Below are 10,991 nucleotides of genomic sequence, written 5' to 3'. Positions count from 1 at the left end.
GTGGAATTAAAAAAAGGGTAAAATACTTATGCCTCCCTTGACGTTGTTGAAATATATTTAAACCTCCTCTCACCTTTAAAAGTTGCAAAGACCTCCCCTCACTTTTGGTGTAAAAGTTGCTTATTGACCCCTTCCGTTAATTGACATAATTCTAGTGGATGGAGAGTGAAAAAATTCCCAAATGACTACCTTTGTGTGTTTACCAAAAAGATTAAAATTTCATATTACCCTTCTAGGATTATTCTGTCATCACTTGAAATAATTCCTGCTTAGTTCCTCTTTTCCAGTTTTGGCGCCCAACTCAATATTCTCAAGGATTCTACAAAAAACCATGTGTGCAAACAAAAATACCTACTTGTTGAAGGTGATTTCACACATTTTTTTTGAGTTTTCTTTGATTTTTTTAATTTTTTAGATGTAGCTTTTTTTTCATGCATTGAATATATTTGTTAACCTAAGCTTTTTGTGTTTTTTTTTATTCTTGATTTTTCTTAATCTATTATTGTTTATATAGCAAATAGGGCGAGTAAAAAGTATATATAGATCGTACTTGAGTCTAGAATAGATCATACCTTGTTTTGTTATTGTTTATATAGGCAACTTCATTGTTTTTTTTAATATCTAGGTCTACTCGTCAAGGGAGGTCTTTGCAACATTTAAAGGTGAGGGGAGGTTTAAGTACTTATTAGAAACGTCAAGGGAGGTTTAAGTATTTTACCCAAACATGATTCATGGGTATTTTGGGTACTTTAAAAAATTTTGAGCAATAAATATCTATTTCTGTTAAGTTTTTTAACGTGCAACTAATAGAAGGGGTCAGTAAGCAACTTTTACACCAAAAGTGAGGGGAGGTCTTCGCAACTTTTAAAGGTGAGGGGAGGTTTAAGTACATTTCAGAAATGTCAGGAGAGGTTTAAGTATTTTACCCTTAAAAAATTAAAATAAAAAAAATAGGAAATTAGGAAGGGGGTTTAGAGCAAGGAGAGGCATGGTGACATGGATCATCTTGCTATATATATATACACTAGCGGGGACCGTGCATGCACAGAATATGATAAAAAAAGTGAAATAAAATAATGTAGCAAAAAAAATAGACATTGTAATTAATTTAACAAAATAATAGACTTCATTAACGTAATTTCTATGAAAAAAAACTATTTTAAACTCTCCACATTTTGTAATAGTGTTGAACCATCTTGACTGCATCTTCATTGTCATCAAACCTGTAATGTAAATAAATAAATATTAAACTAACTCATAGGAATAGTTCAACTATATCAATTATTATTAAATGTTATTTACCATGATGGAAGTAATTAATAAATATAGTATTTTTTAAATAATGTAATTAGTACTATTAAATAAATAAAATACTATAAATAATACTATTAGTTATTAAAAATACTGTAACTATAAAAATACTGTTCATTTTCTGATAATTATGTGTAATTTCATGCTATTTATAGCTTAAATTATAATTACTGTTAATTACAGTTTAAAAATAATTGAATTACAGACAAAAATAAATACTGTGAACTATATTACTATTAATTAATACTATCTTAAATTATTATGTTAATTAAAAATACTGTAATTATTATATTACTATATTTACTTATAATACATTAATTTACGTAAATACTGTTAGTTAATTAAAATATTGTATTTATTGTGAATATTGTGAATTATTAAAATAATGTAATTATGAAAAATACTATTAATTAATAATACTATTATTTTCAATAAATACTGTAATTATTATATTACTTTATTTATTTAAAATATATTAATTTCTGGAAATTATCATTTCAGAAATATATTGGTAATATCTTGGCTAAAACTAATTAAATATAATTTTCTGCTAATTATGTGTAATTTTATGCTATTTATAGCTTAAATTATATATACTGTTAATTACAGTTTAAAAATAATTTAATTACTGTGAATTATATTACTTTTAATTAACACTATCTTAAATTATTATGTTAATTAAAAATACTGTAATCATTTTCTGATAATTATGTGTAATTTTATGCTATTTATAGCTTAAATTATATTTACTGTTAATTATAGTTTAAAAATAATTTAATTATTGTGAATTAATAAATATAGTATTTTTTTAAATACTGTAATTTAAACAGTTAATTAAATAAAATACTGTAATTAGTACTATTAATAAAATACTATTAATTAATAAATATAGTATTTTTTTTAAATAATGTAATTAATACTATTAAATAAAATACTGAAATTAAAATAAAATAATGTTAATTAACATATTAATATTATACGGCAATTAAAATTATACCGTAATTAACTAAGTACAAAAATACTGCAATTAATTAAATATATTTTGTAATAAATAATACTATACTTATTAATTAAATGAAATACTATATTTAGTTAACAGTAATTTAACTAACAGTAATTAAATTACGTTTAACAGAAATTGATTACAGTATTTTTTGTCAACATAATAATTTAAGATAGTGTTAATTAACAGTAATATAATTCACAGTAATTAAATTATTTTTAAACTGTAATTCACAGTAAATATAATTTAAGCTATAAATAGCATAAAATTACACATAATTATCAGAAAATGATTACAGTATTTTTAATTAACATAATAATTTAAGATAGTGTTACTTAACAGTAATTAAATTATTTTTAAACTGTAATTAACAGTAAATATAATTTAAGCTATAAATAGCATAAAATTACACATAATTATCAGAAAATTATATTTAAGCTATAATAATTACAGTATTTATTGAAAAACAATATTATTAATTCATAGTATTTTTCATAATTACAGTATTTTAATAATTAGCAGTATTCTCGATAAATACAGTATTTTAATTAACTAACTGTATTCATGTAAATTAATGTAACACAATATAGAACAAATGATTTAATCAAAAAATAGGATTTAACCCCCCATAAAAATAGAAAACATAATCTAAAAACATGATATGCATTCACTGAAGAACGATAAAAAACTAGAGGATGTGGCTTTATTCTTCCGTGTTCACCGATCTTAGATAAGAAAGTTTGAGTGAGTGTAGGAAGTTTTTATGGAATCAGATGTGATCAATGGCCTTTTGAAAAAAGAAGCTTGGAACATAAACCGTTTTGAAAATGCAATACTCCTGTTATTTTCACAAAACATGCGATTGAACAGAGTGTAAAAGAAAAACATGACACGAGAAGACATGTTGGAAGTTCAAACGACAACACTTTTGATTGGCGAGAGCTGTATATTACGTGGATTTAAAAAAAAGAAAATTCAAAAATTTGAGAAATTAGGAAAGGGGTGGGGAAAAAGGACAGACATGCTGACATGATACATCCAGTTTTAATATATATATATATATATATAAAGAGAGAGAGAGAGAGAGAGAGAGAGAAGTTAGAGTGGGTTTGAAGCTCAAAAATTAAAACAAAAATAAAATTACTTTTCTATTATTTTGTATGTAAATTATAAATATATAAAAATTTTGTGAATCATTGTTATTTCATTATTCCCCCTTAAAAAAATACATTTTTAAACAACAACATGCATGGATCACTACTAGTATAATAGAAAGAGGAGATGGGAGAGGTTAGGGGTCCTCTCACCACAAAACTCACACAGGCCTCCTCCTCCACCTCCTTTCATTCCTCACACATGTGGTTAGTTATTTTTAAATTAAATCATTAGAAATGTAACAAGATCTCTCTCTCTCTCTCTCCCCCCCTCCCCCTAATAGCCAATGTTTGTAACATCTTCCCTTGTCCCATTAAATCTTATATATATTATAATATAATAAATATAATATAGTATGATATGATATGATATGATATAATATAATATAATATAAAGAGGAAAGGAGAGGAGGTGAGGGGTCCACTCACCACAGAGTTCACACGTATTTCCTCCTATCCTTTCTCACATATGTGCATATTTATTTTTAAATTAAATCATTAAAAATATAACAAGTCAAAATTAAAACCCTTATGGGTCTTCATTGTCTCTAATAAAATCCATATTTACTCTCATATATATATATATATATATATATATATATATACCTTTCTCTCTATTTCTTGCCCACCCACCTTTATAATTAGTGTTCGTAACATATCCCATCCCCATTAAATTCTTTTTTTCTCCTCTTAAATCTTTCTTAATCCCTCCTAGCTCTCTCTAATAAGGTAGGGTTGCAAATTAGATGGATTAGGCTAAGTTAAGGACAAACTCTAAATATGAACCCTAGTGTAGATCCAAACTAATGTCAAAATAATGTTTTAAAAACCATCCAGAGGCCGAACTGTTTTTGCCTATGGATCACAGGTTACAAGTTCGACTATCCAAGCCAAACGGGTCAAACCATGCCACATCATCACTCGATATATAAGTATATACACACATATGTGTGCGTGTTTATGTATGTGTATAAACACATATGTTATCAATAAAATAATGTATAATTGTATTCCACATGTAATATATGCATTATTTTATATTTTTAAATCAGTTTTTATTTTTTTTGTATTTGTAAAAAAATGCTAAAAATTGTGATTTGTGGCAAAAAAAGGGGGTTTTGGAAAAAAATAGCGGGACAAGGTACCTATGGTATCTTGGGAGGCATAGATCTTGAAAAGTTACCCTAAATAAAAAAAAAGATCACCCCAAATCAAATACTAGAGCGCACAATTATGGTCTCTAGAAGTTTGCATACACAATTTAGTACGCAACTTGTGACCTAGTCTCGAGTCGAATGTGCCAGGGTTTGGGTGGCTTTTGACTAATTCCCAAGTAGAACTCGACCCAGTTATCATGTTTTCTTTCTTTTTTATTAATTAAACATAGATTTGTATCATAAATTGTTTAACGGAAATGATTTTTTCTACTATTTTATATGAAAAAAAAATAAAAGCTTTGGTGAGTTACTGTTACTTCATTTTTTCCTTAAAGAAATACATTTTTGAAGAGAAGCCCATGCATCACACATGCCATTGCTAGTACTACAATGGAAAGAGGAGTGTGTGGAGACCATGGGTCCTTTCACCATAGGCCTTACATAGACCTTATTCTCCTCTCATTCCTCACACATGTGGTTATCTATTTTAAGTGTTTAATTACTGTGCTTATTTGAATAAATGCTTATTTTGGGCTAGGACCACACCAATTAACACTTATTTACCTTTGGGAATAAGCCCTAATAAATGTTTATTCCTGAAAATAAGCACCTATTCAAGAAGCCCAAATTTTGACCTTATTTTTAAGTGCTTATTTCTTTTCTTGCCCGTCTTGGTTTTCCATGTTATTTTTTAAATACCTATATTACCCCTATTTGAAAATAAGCTCTTCTTGACCAAGCACTCATGAGTGCTTATTAGGATAAGCACTTATTTATCAAATAAGCACTTACAAACATGGGCTAAAGCTATAAGAAGTTACAATCGAAACCATCTTTGGTCTTAAATTTCATTTAATAAAATCTATCATTACTCTCTCTAATTAGATCATTCTTAAATCCTCCACCTCCCCACCAATAGTTAGTGTTTGTAAAATGTCTAATAGCATCTCCTTTGTCCTCCAAGTGAAGACTAAGCCCAAACGTGAACCTTGAACCCAATCTGATTTCAAAATCTAAATTTGCCAACTCAAACCTAACTAAATTTCTATTCAACCTCATGCATTGCATGAATTTACTTGCTAGAGTGAGGTTGGGTTCATTATTTTTACTTATGGACCAAAAGGACAAGGTGATTGTCATTGGTGTTATTGGCATCAAGACTATTAGTGCAATGGAGAAGGTGAAAATTTATCAGCGGACAGATATCTATTCTCTTGAATTTTGGATAAATTCTCACTATTGGAGATTCCATTAGGCCCGCTAGTTAGGCTAACTCAGCAACAAATACATAAGGCTAAGGAGTGGGATGTTGGGCCCTCCAACCATTCTCCTTTATTTAGGCCAAATTTTGAAAAGATGGGACCACTCCTTGTTGTCATCTCTTCAAGCCTTTCCTATAACTCCGAAGATGGGACATTCTCTATTCTTGGTTGTTTCTTTATAGCGGATGTGGGTGTAGGATCAAGCCCATTCAATTGAAGTTTTTGTTTTTGTCACGGTTCATAGGGGGTGTTCTTTTTTTGGATTTGGAGAGGGGGGAAGGTTGGTCAATGAGATTTTGGATCCCATTGACCAAGAATTCATGTTCTTCTTTCAGCTTTACGTGGTGACCAGGGAAAGTTTATTTTCCTCGGTATCACTTACCCAGGAAAGTGATACCCATCTCTTAGGTGGATAAATAACTTTCCCACATAGGGGGGAAGTTGCCAACACTTGAATGGGACAAAAATGTCCCTTTTAATAATGAATTTCTATGGGTAAAATGGTCATTGCCTTATTTACTTGAGAAATAAAAGAACATGGGTAAATGCACTTACCTGGGTAAGTGTTTCCTAGGAAAAACTTATCCAAGTAATTGCATTTACCCGGGCAAGTAACTTATTGAAAAGCGAACGGGGCCTTAAGTGTGTCTAGGGTAAGGTTGTCCAAGCATAATTCTTTTTTCATTTTTTTTTATAAATGCCACAAACTCTAACCGTTACAATGATGACATTGGTCGTGGGTGCTCATGAAACAAAATTTACCAATACGTGGCAATCTTGGGTGTTCACAAATTGAAGATAAGCTTTATTACCTTTGTGCTTTATAACAAACCTATAACCTGGAAAAGTTTTACCCAAGTTATTACTTTATTGGCAATTTCTTATTAAATTCTTCTTGTAGAAAGTATTATGATAATAGTTTTAACAAATATGGGTTAGGTAAGAAACTATGAGAGGTTGGTTGAGATTGAATGAAAAGCAATCTTCTACATTATAGTCAAAGAGCACAAATAATCTTGCATAATGACCATAATAAGCAAGATATTTATAATCCCACCCCTCACTCTAATATACTCTCTTGGAATAAATTCCAATAAAGAGGGCTTTTAAAATAGTTTATTATAAATTGAATGGTTAATTTACGAAACACTATACAAGACAATACGATAATTTTTTCTTAGAATAATCATTAATTATGATAATAAATATTAATTACTAGAATTAATAAATTATATTTTATTTTGCTCATTGATTTTACTTCCCATTTTGATGTTATGACTCATGCAAAACATTATAAAAATGGTTTGACTTTTGACACAAAAATGATTTGGGCACATCAAATCTGGCAACTTAATTTGATTATAGCCACACCACATTGTGCATCCTCACGGGGTATTGATGGAAACATGAAAGAGACTTTATTATTTGCCATGTGCTTCTATTTTAAGCAAGCGACATAATATTTTTTGATAAAGACTAACAAAATGGTGATTTCCACTTTCAAATAGAAGCATTCTTTTTCAATCATATATCTACCCATTCTAAAAACGTAGGAGTTTCAAATGATAGCTACCTCCATTAAGAAAATTCATTTCAAATGATATAAGATCCATAAAAATGATAGCTACCTCCATTAAGCGACATAATATTATTTGCCATGTGCTTCCATTTGCCATGTGCTTCACATAGTTTGTTCAATTCAGACGGAAATAAAAATGAAAATTAGAATCAGCAGGAATGAGATTTTATTCTCAAGGGAAAAGTTTTATTCTCAACTGAAATCAGCAGGAATGACCATTCCCTCAAATGAGGGAATGCCATTCCAATAGGAATAGGAATGGAATTCAAATTCCGCCCAACCAAACAATTTGAATCAGAATAACTCATTCTAATTTCAGTTCCAATTCCAGAGTGTTAGACGGTTTTGTATGCCCTTAGCTTCAATCAGTTTTGATGTACTTTCGATATTTAATGTAAATAAATAAAGTACATGTTTGACTCATGTTGTGTGGTATGCTTTTGTGTAAAACCTTAAAACTGGACACTTAATGAGACTTGTGTTAGTTTTAAATGTTCACGGCCGTTGGATAAGTCTGGGGAGATTTATCCTGCCAAGGCTGACACCGGTGTGCTGCCAATTGTTGGGGTGGCTTGTCTCAGCTGCTAGGGTGAGACCCAAGGCACACGCAATGTAGGATTACTTGAACCCTTGAACCAGACCAGATTTCTAATATTGCCCTGGACCTTGGAGATTGATGGGAAAAACTGGAAAGTTACACCTGACCCCTAAACCCAATTATGGTACTGCACTAGGTGTCGGATTGGACTGTCTTTGATATGCCAATCAGTGAGATCCTTAGCGGGGGTCAAAACCTGGGTATGTTGGGACAGTCTGAGAATTCATCTGAGTGGGTGATCATAGTGACGGGATCAACCCTTTTGTCGGACAAAGGTAATGATCAGGGATGGACTCTCTCTAATGGAAACCAAACTGCCAGCAGTTGATTTCAATCGTTAGAATTTTATTTTGCAAAATTTATATATAAGATATATACTTACATATGGTTTCAAAACGTTTGCAAACGGTTTTAATTCTTGGGATCCATGTGAGTAGAGAATGCAACACTGTTCCTTGCAGTCAAGGGAGAGGTCCTCTCTTGTCGGGCAGTGCTTGATCATTATGGGCTGAGAGGTTAAGTGAAAGGCCATTTAGGATAATACCTTATGAGTTAATCTTGCATTTGCCTGCAGTCCTTGGGTTTTTATAAGATGGCTTGGCCTAGGGACCACTTAGTGTAAGTGTTGGGCCCATGGGGTCCATGTGATGGGCTCAAGGGGTTCACTGGGCTTTCTAGTGAATTCAGATAGGCCTTGTAACAGAGGCTTGGCCGAACCCATGTGGTTAGTGTGTAGATCAATGCTTGGGTCCCACGCCATACAAAGAAGCCCAACTGAGCAACAGTTTGGAAGACTATTGAGCACTTAATACATATTGGGCCTAAAGCCCATTTCGATCTGGGTTGATTTGATCAGTCACTTAAAGGGGTGGATCTAAGATTAGGTTAAGCCCATAAGCTGATTTAATCTGCAGATAAGATTAAGAAGAGTCCTAATCCAAATACTAATTTGGATAAGGGCAACTCCTAATATGATTAGGAAGGTTCTCTGGATCAGGTATAATCCCTCCCTTTTTCTTCTAGTTCAAATCTGGTTTGGTTTGGTTCAAGTAGGATCCTTGAATTTTGATTATAAAATCAGGGAATACGATTCCCAGTTGGAAGAAATGTAGGAAATTTTTGAAATTTGCCCACCCATTCCACAACCTTTTGGCGTCCATACGATGGATCCTACCATTCTTTCAGTGGTATCAGAGCATCAGGTTCGAATCTTGAACCAAAAGATCATATCTGAATCTGCACAATTCGGTAGAAACTGTTCTATCCGGGTATTGCGCAGATTGCAGTTTTGCTTCAAGAAATTGTTTCTTGTTTTGGGCGGTTGATCTGAATTTAATTTTGTTAAATCGGAAATTAATTTAGAACTGTTCTTAATTTATTTCTTGATTTAATGGACTGTTCGTACCTGGAGATCGAAGTGCAGAATTGGCGCAGATTGTTTGCGCAATCTTTATTTACAGTTTCTATTCTATTCGGTCTGTAAAATATTTTTTTTTTAATTTTTCTAGACTGAATGTATAGGATTCAATCAAGAATGTAATTATTTAATAGAAATAGGATTTCTGTTTTTTTTTTTTATTTTCTTGATTGGAGAAGGCGGCGGCGCTGGAGATTCGCAGATGAAGAGTTCGCTATCTGTGTTTTGCAGTTTGGAAAACTGCAACCCTGATTACTAACCTCTGTTTTGCAGGTTGTACGAACAGTCCAAATCTGTTATATGTTTGTCGGATTTTAGAATTTTAATTTCAGATCTTTCATCGAATTGTTTCTTGAATTAAAGATTGGTTTTGGACCGTTTCGGACCAGATTGGACCAAAGCTGTTTGGACCGAATCTAGGGTTCGAAAGGGGCTATATCCAGTCCTGTTATTTCCCACTTTCAAGTCTGAAATCAATTTTTAATTGGAAGAACCAATTCGGCCCAACTTGTAAAGCCCAATTTTAAGGGGTTAAAACTGTAAAAGCCTAGTTTTACATAAAAGCTATGTGGGCCGAACTGCTAACTTCGATTCAGCCTATATACCTAGATGATATTAATGGTTAATGTTATGGACTTTAAACGGGCTGATTAATGAGCTTTATAGTAGTTAATTGATTGGATCAATTCTTCCATTTCATGTGATGTGTAGATGTTTGATGTGGTGCGTTCGTGGGCCATAAGCATTTGGCCCATGATGATTCGTTAGTGGCTCTTGCGCACACCATGGCTGAATGCACATCATTTCCATGGTGGGACCCACAACCCTGAAAAGGAACGCGTGCGGAAACCCTAGCCGATTTGGGCCACCATAAATCTAACTTTATGAAAGTCAGTGGGAGCCACTCTGGTTTGACCTAAATTAACTAGGGCGTAATTTTGTTCCCTCCAACAAATATGAGTGCATGTGATATGGAGATCCATATGATGGATTCTCTAAAGGCCTTCTGTCATTAGCACGATGATGGGTCCTTCAGTAATGAGGAAACACACCATAAAATTGGGCTATCCATTTGCTGTTGGGTCTGTCAGAGTGTTTCATAAGATGATAGGGGCGTCATAGACCAATGTGGGAGGGGCTTCACCAGAAAATGGAACTCTTTCACGGTACTTTGGCGTAACCTGAATATGATGGGCGAGCACTCACTGGATAGAAAGGTTTATCTGAAAACGGCTCTGAACCTTGTCTGACAGAGGCCAAAGGGAAACTCATATGATGAGTGGATATGATCCATCACAGAAAGGTGGTGGGGTTATGTAGCTGAAACAGTTGGTTCCACGCACCCTATGTGATTTCCCACATTTCCAGAGACATTTCGTCATCTTCGTCACTGAGATAGGAGGGAAATCTCAGAGATGAACAAATGGAAATGGAGCATAGATTAAAAGCCTTATCTATGTAGGTAACATGAATCAAACTAAGGTTGTAGACTAACGTTTTGTTGTTTTAT

Source organism: Nelumbo nucifera, chromosome 1 (assembly GCF_055504915.1).
Source record: "Nelumbo nucifera cultivar China Antique chromosome 1, China Antique-T2T, whole genome shotgun sequence".
NCBI lineage: Eukaryota > Viridiplantae > Streptophyta > Magnoliopsida > Proteales > Nelumbonaceae > Nelumbo > Nelumbo nucifera.
This window is presented reverse-complemented; position numbering follows the sequence as displayed.